The following is a 10,430-nucleotide window of genomic DNA, read 5'->3' as shown; positions in this document are numbered from 1 at the left end:
TGCAAGCCCCTCCATGGGAAACACCACCACACTACAACACCAACGCCCACGAATTTTACTGGGCGCTACAAACGCTGGCAGATAACTTTCATGGCACAATCACCATATTCTCACTCTGCCTATGGATCGCTACATTGTGTACCGTGATTCGTCATTCCACACAAGTTTTCCCACCATTCAGTCGTCCAATGTTTACGCTCCTACACCAAGCGAGGTGTCGTTTGGCATTTAACGGCGTGATGTGTGGCCTATGAGCAGCCGCTCGACCCTGAAATCAAAATTTTTCTCACTTCCCGCCTAATAGTCATAGAACTTGCAGTTGATCGTGATGCGGTTTGGAATTTGTGCTTGATAGTCAGGATAAATGTCTCCTATTACACATTACAATCCTCTTCAACTGTCGGCGGTCTCTGTCAATCAAATGGCGAGGTAGGCCTGTACGCTTTTGTGCTGTACGTGTCCCTTCACGTTTCCACTTCACTATCATCGGAAACAGTGGACCTAGGGATGTTTAGGAGTGTGGAAATCTCGCGTAGAGATATATGTGACAAGTTACACCCGGTCACGTGGCCACGTTCGAAATCCGTGAGTCACGCTGAGCGCTCCATTCTGCTCTCTCACGATGTCTAATGATTACTGAGATCGCTGATATGATGTACCTCCCAGTAGGTGGCACAATAATGCACTAAATATGAAAATCGTATGTTTTTGGTGGTGTCCGGACACTTTTGATCACATAGTGTATATGTGTGCCTGTTGTCTTTACAGTATTGGGTCACATGTTGATGCTGGTATCTGAAAGAGAGGAGTAATTGTTCGTAACATTGACGATCACTATTAAAGTCTCACGAAATAGTGATAACAGTGATGATACTTAAAAATATCTTAGTTTTACAGGCGAAACACAGTTGAATCAATCCGTTATTACCCCACAGAAAAATTTATCGTAGAATTCAGTGGGGTGATTACTACTAAGTTTGGAACCACTGTTACACATGATGATTTAAACACGTTTACAGAAAATTGGGGCTTGTTGAGGGATTCATATTTTGAAGCAGGAAAATAACAAACAACCTAAAAAAACTATAAAACACAAATTTAACCATAAAAGTTTATTTCATATCGCATATATAATAACTGTGTGAACAGGTGTGAGCTAAGAAATTCCGTTGATTGAACAAATATGATGAAGTTGTCACATGACTCGGACTGGCGTGGCTCTCATATATTGACGCCATGCTGCTTCCAGGTCTCAGCGTGAGGCTTCGTGTACTCGCCCGTCGGGTCGAACTTGGCCTCATCTTGGCCCATTCTGCAGTGTACTTCTCTGTGATGTGCTTCAGGGCCTTGACAGTCCTCTCCAGGTGGCTAGGCGTGCAGTCCCCGCATCCCGTCGCAAACACTTTCGGCAGCCTGCCTGTAGCAATGTGACAGAAAATCGTGTGAAAAAGTTTTATTGCCAACGACACAAGGAGCGCGACAGGGCTGCAAGATTTTGCCACGTCACGTTTAATATTCTTATAGACTTATACTTACAGTCACCGTCGGATTGTTCATCTTTTCGTTGGCTGATACTCGCTAACACCAAGTACTAACAATAGATGTTGTACTGCCTGACTAGGAGTTACTCGAGACTGAGCAGTGAAAGAAAAAGGCTACGAGGAGCACGAGTTCTCCAGAAGCCGCTGTCAGCTAAAGGCGCATGTAAAGGGTCTTGAAATGATTTGCAGGTGTGGGCTTTTATTGCCATGACAGAGAAAAGGGCATAATGGTGGTGATTTATCATGCACTGTAGTGAAATCAGCGCGTGTGGGAATTTATTCTTTGTGGGGCGAATAATACTTCAGAATACCATACCTGGAGACAGAGCGTCGTAGGGAGAAGAAAGCGATAGGACATGCTTGTATTGCGAAGAAATGCGGGGAATCACAAATGATGGTCATGAATTCACCTCTGAGGAATCCTCTCATAGTAAGTGCTGGAGCATACTTAACGCTGAAAGGCGGAAAGATGTTTTTGTTTGGCTGAGTTTTAAGGTTTTATGAGTGGAAATGGAATCTTATAGAAAATCCGGAGGGGTCGTAATCTTCAGGTGGTTGCCTCCAAAATCGTGCCCATGTAGGGGAAGGTAATGTTTTTATAACGGTCACTGCGATTCGCCACCAGAGTGGAAACACAGGCACCTCGGGCCCAGTAGGGACAGAGTGTGGTGTGAACAAGGCCTTCCCTCCAGGGATTGGCAAAGGGCACATCCCTGTCGATACTGGTCAAAGACGTTTCCCTCTGACACATAAGCAAGAGAGTTTCCTGGATAGAGCCACAGAAGAGAATCTGGCAGTTAGATTTTGAGAACTATTCAGTTCGTGACAAGGAGCAAATGAAGTCGATTGTCAGGTCAGTAAGAATGTTCTTATTGTGTTTATTCGAGTGATGATTGTTTAGCTCTCTGTGGAATCTTACTTCTCTAAACTGCATTTATACTTGAGAACACGTGACGCGAGCTTCTGTTTCTGTCTAGTGAGTAAACAGATATATTGACTTGTGTTCTGAGTTGTACTGAGGAAATTTCAACTCTTGTTGTGGTGGTCTTCAGCTCTCCATGCTACTCTATCCTGTGTAAGCTTCTTCATCTCCCATTACCTACTGCAACCTACATCCTTCTGAATCTGTTTAGTATAGCTACTGTATGGGCGTCGAATTGCAAGCAAACCGTGAACGTCACAGTCGCTGATGCTCCACTGAGCAGATCAGCGGTGCAGTACAACTGCTGTCCGTACATCAGTATATGATACGTGCACTGCAGTCCGACAGACACAGAAACACTCTCTGTAAGTGTGAAGAGTTCCATTTGCTTCCTCATCTAATGTCCGCCTAATAGTTCTCATTTCATAAGATGTGAATTTTCAATCCCTCTTTTTTAGAAAAGCACTTATTAAGTGGAAGTATCATTGTCTTTGATTTCTCATCGGTTTCCTTGGTAGCTTACTTGGTTTTCCAAGGTTGTTATTCCTAACGGCTAAACACTGACACTCATTAATATACATTAACTTTATATGACTGCAGTGCAACTAACATACTCCGTTTTCATGGCGTTATTATTTAAATATTACTTCTGCACTGATAAGCATTCCTAACGAGCGTGATATAGAACCACAAGTAAGTGAAGGAAAGTGTTCGCATCAAACGTAAAGGTGACATTATAAAGAAAGCAAGACGAAAAACAGAAAATTTGCAGACTAAAAGGATAACGACGTTTTCCCCAAAGCTCATGGTATAGGTCAGAATGTTAACACCTATACAGACAATGTAATGCTTATGTGTACAATGTTTTTACTCTGTGTTGTTTATTTGGTTTTCCACTTAATAAACTTAGATATTAATCCAAAATGTATTAAGGTTATATTCTACCTTCGACTTGCTAGGAATCTAGAGCTATTTTCGCGACTGTTTTGTACTTTTAGACATATCGCAAGAGCTGTAATGAACATGATCTTCAGATGAAGATCAATATCTAATTTATAATGAATTCATATCCATTTCATCTAAGATGAACAGGCCTAGAATAACACAGAAGCTTAAAAATGAAAAGAAAACGAGGAAATCATAGTAACGTATCTTCCTTAAACGGTTCAAGTGCAAGAAGAGGGTATGTAAAAATGCTTTCGCTTATACGTACAGTGTGAGTGGTGGTAGAATGAAATGAATAAGAAAACTTCTATCCCTTAGAGCATCACCATTAGACAAAAGATGCAAATCGACATCAGGATATGCTACACCAGTCAGACATGTCTACCTGGTTCAGGTCCCGAGAAGAATGAATCATACGAGTCACTAACGTTTTGATTTCACATGAAGATCGTCCATAAATGCTTTTATTTGAAATTTGAACAACCCCCAGGTTGAAATCTGTTGGGTTTGTGAATGGTTGAACGTCAAAATTATAGGGCCTCATCTCAACACCGAAAGAGCTGATGCAGGAGAACTAAGTACCAGGTTAAGGAGGTTTATTTCAAACAGGAAGAAGCTGAAGAATTAACAAAAACTAATAAGGCTGTATCTTGTTACTGTTGGATTTCGTGCTGAAAGTAATACTCTCTGTAACTCAAATGCAAGAAAACACCTACCTACGCGAATTATCAGTATATGTTTCTAGCGTCCATTGTCTTAAAACCAACACAGCCAGAACCGACCTTTACCACGAAGGTACTTTGAGGAAAGGACCTATTGAGGTTTCTCGTTTCTTCTTCATTATGTTGATGATTAAGTCAGCCACAAAGTAAAACATCTGAATGTCCTTGCAGAGGGATCTGGCACAAAAATAACAGACTTATTGGTGTCTTACTTATGTTGGTGGATGTCGGGTAGCTGAAACACAAACAAATTGTTTCACAATTAGGAGTCACTTGTACCTACGAGGTGATAAGAAATTCAGCATGATCAAAAGAAAGATTAAACTCATTCACCATAACAACATTGTTAAAGAATAAGGACCGCTTATTCTACAGTATGGATTTCAATGTAAGTTTCCAGTAAAAGTGGTTGAGACCAGTGGCGTGAAGAACATGTAAGAGTGGTGTCCTCAGCACTATCAAAAGTATCGAAAGCTTGTTCTTGCTGAAGATACCAAAGGAACCAATGCGTCACTATGCAAGAAAGACAAATTTTTTGGTCTCACAAGAAAACTAATTTCTTTTAATGACAAACGTGACAGGTATAGTGACAGCAATTCCCCTCAATGATGTGTTGGCAGTATCAACGTTCAACATCTCAAAACGAGTTTCAGCTGCCTGTTGTTGTGATCTTCAGTCCTGAGACTGGTTTGATGCAGCTCTCCAGCTACTCTATCCTGTGCAAGCTTCTTCATCTCCCAGTATCTACTGCAACCTACATCCTTCTGAATCTGCTTAATGTATTCATCTCTTCGTCTCCCTCTACGATTTTTATCCTCCACGCTACCCTCCAATACTAAATTTGTGATCCCTTGATGCCTCAGAACATGTCCTACCAATCGGTCCCTTCTTCTCGTCAAGCTGTGCCACAAACTCCTCTTCTCCCCAATTCTATTCAATACCTCTTCATTAGTTACGTGATCTACCCATCTAATCTTCAGCGTTCTTCTGTAGCACCACATTTCGAAAGCTTCTATGCTCTTCCTGTCCAAACTATTTATCGTCCATGTTTCACTTCCATTCACGGCTACACTCCATACAAATACTTTCAGAAACGACTTCCTGACACTTAAATCTATACTCGATGTTAACCAATTTCTCTTCTTGAGAAACGCTTTCCTTGCCATTGCCAGTCTACATTTTATATCTTCTCTACTTCGAGCATCATCAGTTATTTTGCTCCCCAAATAGCAAAACTCCTTTACTACTATAAGTGTCTCATTTCCTAATCTAATTCCCTCAGCATCGCCCGACTTAATTCGACTACATTCCATTATCCTCGTTTTGCTTTTGTTGATGTTCATCTTATATCCTCGTTTCAAGACACTGTCCATTCCGTTCAACTGCTCTTCCAAGTTTTTTGCTGTCTCTGACAGAATTACAATGTCATCGGCGAACCTCAAAGTTTTTATTTCTTCTCCATGGATTTTAATACCTACTCCAAATTTTTCTGTTGTTTCCTTTACTGCTTGCTCAATATACAGATTGAATAACATTGGGGAGAGGCTGCAACCCTGTCTCACTCCCTTACCAACCACTGCATCCCTTTCATGCCCCTCGACTCTTATAACTGCCACCTGGTTTCTGTACAAATTGTAAATAGCCTTTCGCTCCCTGTATTTTACCCCTGCCACCTTCAGAATTTGAAAGAGAGTATTCCAGTCAACATTGTCAAAAGCTTTCTCTAAGTCTACAAATGCTAGAAACGTAGGTTTGCCTTTCCCTAAGATAAGTCGTAGGGTCAGTATTGCCTCACGTGTTCCAATATTTCTACGGAATCCAAACTGATCTTCCCCGAGGTCCGCTTCTACCAGTTTTTCCATTCGTCTGTAAAGAATTCGTGTTAGTATTTTGCAGCTGTGACTTATTAAGCTGATAGTTCGGTAATTTTCACATCTGTCAGCACCTGCTTTCTTTGGGATTGGAAGCTGCCTACCTTGCATTAAGATTCTACAACGAATATGTCTCTTTCAGGCGAGAGTAAAAGGAACGTGTTAGGAGATTTCGACCTTACCAGCCTCAAAAACCTAAAGCGAAAAATTCTTGGACTAGAAAAGCATAACTTCGTGATGATCGTGAATACTTGCATGTTGTACAATTTTTGTTTGCTCTTGTATCATACATCTATTGGAACACATATTGTACTCCATTTTTTTATTAATATATTAATAAATTGCAGAAACACGTTATTCATTGAAATTCAGTTAATGCAGAAAGCCTCGTGCGCTCACTTTTGTGCAAACACCTCATGTCCAATAATTATACATATTAATAATTCTGCCTCTTTAATATGCATGTGGAATAATTTCGGCCAAGAATAACTTAAAGCGTAGTAGAAAATGTGGAATTTTTCTCAAGAACTTTCATTTCTTAGTCCTTCTGATAAATACGTTTTGCTTCTTCTAAAAAATTTATGGTGCTGGATGTAAGGGCTTTCCTAGTATATTAGTTCAATTTCCAAGAATATTTCTGGATAGGACACGAAATGTTCAATATGATGTAACACCAAAATGTTCAAATTGGTGTAATATTACTTGAGTAGGATAAGAAAATATGTTGCACCATCTGATTAGGCTGTTGTCGATCTGTTGTTGCTCTTAGGGGAAACCCATCTTCTCCATATAACAATTCGGCACATGACAAGGAATAGAAACGATGTATCTTGAAGGGATTGTATAAAATCTCCTAGGCAAACATACAGAATTGTATTTACTAACATCCTGCACGATCTGATGAGTCTGAAAATAGGAGCGCTGCGCCATATTCCGTGAGAGTATTAATCAATCGAAGAACTGTAGCTACCAGGCTAACAGGAACAGAGCTTTGACGAAGGTGAACAATGGAAGGAAGACACGACAGAGGCACCAGAAAGAGGGAATCTTAGCTGCCGCACTTACTTTTGATCTCCTTTCCCTCTGCGGTGCACTTTCCGTCGTCTGCATCGAGCATGCACTGGGTGTAGGATTTCAGGAGGCGGTCGTTGTTGAGGATCGCGTCCACGTCCAAGTTGTCCAGCTTGTCTTGCGGCACGGCTTGCGCCGAAACAGCAACGGCAGCGACCAGGCAACAGTAGAAGATCAGGTTTCTCGCCATGGCTACCGCTGTGCTCCACCCAGACTGTGGGGTGCGGTGTCTGGTGAGCCCCTTTTACACTGCTGCTCTGGCGTACGAATACAGGTGACGAGATAACAGGGTAATGAGGTGGCGCGCCTTGGGCAAGAACAAGCACTCGCACCTGTGATAGTGCGAAAACTGCGTGGGTTTTTCTCAAATCCCACGACCTTGCATAGCCCGTTCTCGCCATATTAACCAACCAGCATACTGCAATTTCGGAGCTAGCAAACTAACCGACGTATGTAATGAGCAATACTTGTAGAATGGTGCGGTTTTTTTTTAAATAAGGTGCACTCTTTGCAGTTACACTTCATCACACAGAAATGACACCAATGACAGTACTGTTGTCTTCCACAATTACACTACTATTATTTGAAGCTTACCAGGGTTAACGGAAAGCATTCCATATGTAAGTAGCCATAGTTTAATCATGCTTAGTAGATTTCATCTCTACTCTGTGGAAGGCGGTGAAATTTCGAGCTTTTCGTTCCACTCGAAAAAGATAAATAAATTTTTCTTTGAAATACACGGAAATAAAATTCTTGGAAATATACGTATTAATATTACTAACTGTGTTTAACCGATATGTGAAAACCAAGGACAAGGCCGTATACGAAGATTCTCACGCCATTCATCCTGCTGCAAGTAAATAAATACCAATTTTTATATTTTAGTCAGCATCCCATCATACAAACACAGACTGACGTCAGTATGAGGATCTTTCTGAACTGCATTAATTCTTGTAATCAAAAGAATTCGTTTTACTGTTTTGCATTATGCGACGACAAATATTTTGCATTTTTGATGTCGATTAATAAAGCAAATAAGTGTGAGCGTAAGTTTACATGAAAAACAAAGTATTTATTTTACGTCTTGCTATTCTGTATTACGAACAACCAACTAAAGAATGTGTGCCGCGACGTTGAGGAACTCCGCTGAGTTTTTTATCTTTCAACATTTTTATTTATTTCTTATTTTAGTGCCTCTTCTCTCCTCCTCTCCCTATTTATATAATAAGTTACGTTTTCCTATTTTCAATTGAATTTATACGTGTTTTGATTGATTACAAAGACATATCTGAGCTTATTAATGAAATTATCGCTATTTTACTATTATGGCAACAATAATAATTAAGTAATGGCAAAAAAGAATTGTGTATACACTGACTGGAGGAAAATCGTACAGTAGAATACACGCTACATGGTATCTGGCATAGATCTGTCCTTGAATTAACCGAATTGTAGCAGTTCGTTGTGTCACGATGTTTCCAACTGCACATATTAGAGCTGCAGGAGCAGTATGTTGCGACAGAGCAGTACATCGAACACGACTGTCTTACCTCCCCATAGAGCCACGTAGCAATCCATAACCCATTTTTCTTCCGATCGTACATTCCCGTGAGCACCGCTGCCAGCAATTATGTGCAGTAGCCACATTCGTGTCAGGTCTCTCGTTAATATCGCGAAAGGATCGTTCAGTGTCTCATACTCCTATTACACGACCACAGGAAAACTCAATTACATGTTGATAATGGTGTCTTTGCTGCGTTAAAAACTTTATTCACTAACTTCAACTCTCCACATCCAGCCTCAAAGATAAGTAATGCCCAAGACCGTTACAGCGTGTGCTGAAAGTAAACCTGTTGTTTGTAGCACCCTGACCACACAGGGATCGCTCTGCTGATGCTCGCGCCATTAACTCCCCACATATGCGAAGGAGTGGATGCCCATCCCCCTGGGGGCATTGGGACTCCCAGCAACGGCCATGTTGCCAGGTGACCTTTGCTGCGGCTGGGTGGCGCCGGTGCGGAGTGCCCTTGTTCGGAGTGGGTGGCAGCAGGGCGGATGACACGCGATGAAGCGTATTCCATCATCTCTTGCTGGTGGTGAAACACCAGCAATCTCTATGCTCAATTCAAGTACGACCCCAAATCGTTCCCCTCCCTTGTTTAGCATTCGGAGAACAAGTCTGAGGAGATGGAGGGCTTGTCCCCAAATGAAATCTGGGTCATTCTTTATCAAAACAGCATCCTCTGCCCAGTCACGGGCGTTACCTGCTTATGACAAGCTGAGGGATGCTTCTCTAACCATCACGTCCCATAGGAGCTTAAATATGGTCCAGGGTTCCATATTTCACAGGGACTTTCTGTTGCAGTCTGACGATGTGCTGCGCATCATTTTAGAGTGACGAGGTGTACATTTGGTCTGGCGTGTACACCGGTCTCCGAGGGATAATTAGGTTGTCACCAGTGCCTTCATCTTTGCCTTTGAGGCTCATACATTGCCCGAGAAGCTCAAGGTGATGGTCTACCACTGTGATGTCCCTTTATCCCTCCCCCAATGCGGTGCTTTAAGTGCTGGAAGTTTGGTCATATGTCTTCCCACTGTACATCCAGTGTCACATGTCGAGATTGTGGATGCCCATCAAATCTCAATACTCCGCCTCCCATCTGTGTCAATTGTGAAGAGCACCATTCGCCTTACTCGCCAGACCGCAGGATTCTCTAGAAAGGAAGGGAAATCATAGAGTACAAGACCCTGGACCGACTGGCTTACATTGAGACTAAGAGAAAATTTTAACACCTGCATCCTGTACATATGACATCGTCTTACACCGCCACTACAACAGTTCTGTCACCATCAGCTCCATCAACCCCAGTCACCTCTCCGAGCCGGAAGACTACCCCTGCCCCCTTCATGGTGGGGGGGGGGGGGGAATTTCCCTCCTTGTTGCTCCCGCACCACCTACTTCAGGAGTAACAGCCCCCCCCCCCCAACCTCTGGGGACACCTGTCCCCACTTCTAAGCTGGAGAAGCGTAAGTCTTCTTCGGCTTCTCTCGCTGGGAAGGTGTCCTTTGGGTCACTCCCTTCCCAGGTTTCTACTAGTGGGAAATAGGGCTTCACGCTCATCCTCAGTCCTGGAGACTGAGCCAGTCCTCCCAGCTGGGGAAACCCAATGATGAGCGAGAGAAATCCAAAAAGAAAACTCCTAAGACCAAGGAAATTGCGGTGGCACCAACACCACTGCTACCTACAAGTTTTGCATCTGAGGATGGGAGTGCGGATTTTGGCATCTGCTGAGGACCCAGATCTCGCCAGACCCTCAGTCACAATGGTTGCAGACTGCTCAGGCAATGAGTTGGTGGT

General features: G+C 42.4%; 1 pseudogene; it reads right to left on the bottom strand.

The window, feature by feature from the left end:
- Nucleotides 1-1,129: 1,129 nt before the first annotated feature.
- On the bottom strand, nt 1,130-7,273 carry LOC126484089 (ejaculatory bulb-specific protein 3-like; annotated as a pseudogene).
- Nucleotides 7,274-10,430: the final 3,157 nt, after the last annotated feature.

Source organism: Schistocerca serialis, chromosome 6 (assembly GCF_023864345.2).
Source record: "Schistocerca serialis cubense isolate TAMUIC-IGC-003099 chromosome 6, iqSchSeri2.2, whole genome shotgun sequence".
In the NCBI taxonomy this organism is placed as follows: Eukaryota; Metazoa; Arthropoda; class Insecta; order Orthoptera; family Acrididae; genus Schistocerca; species Schistocerca serialis.
The sequence above is the reverse complement of the archived record's forward strand: the minus strand, read 5'-3'. Positions and strand labels throughout refer to the sequence as shown.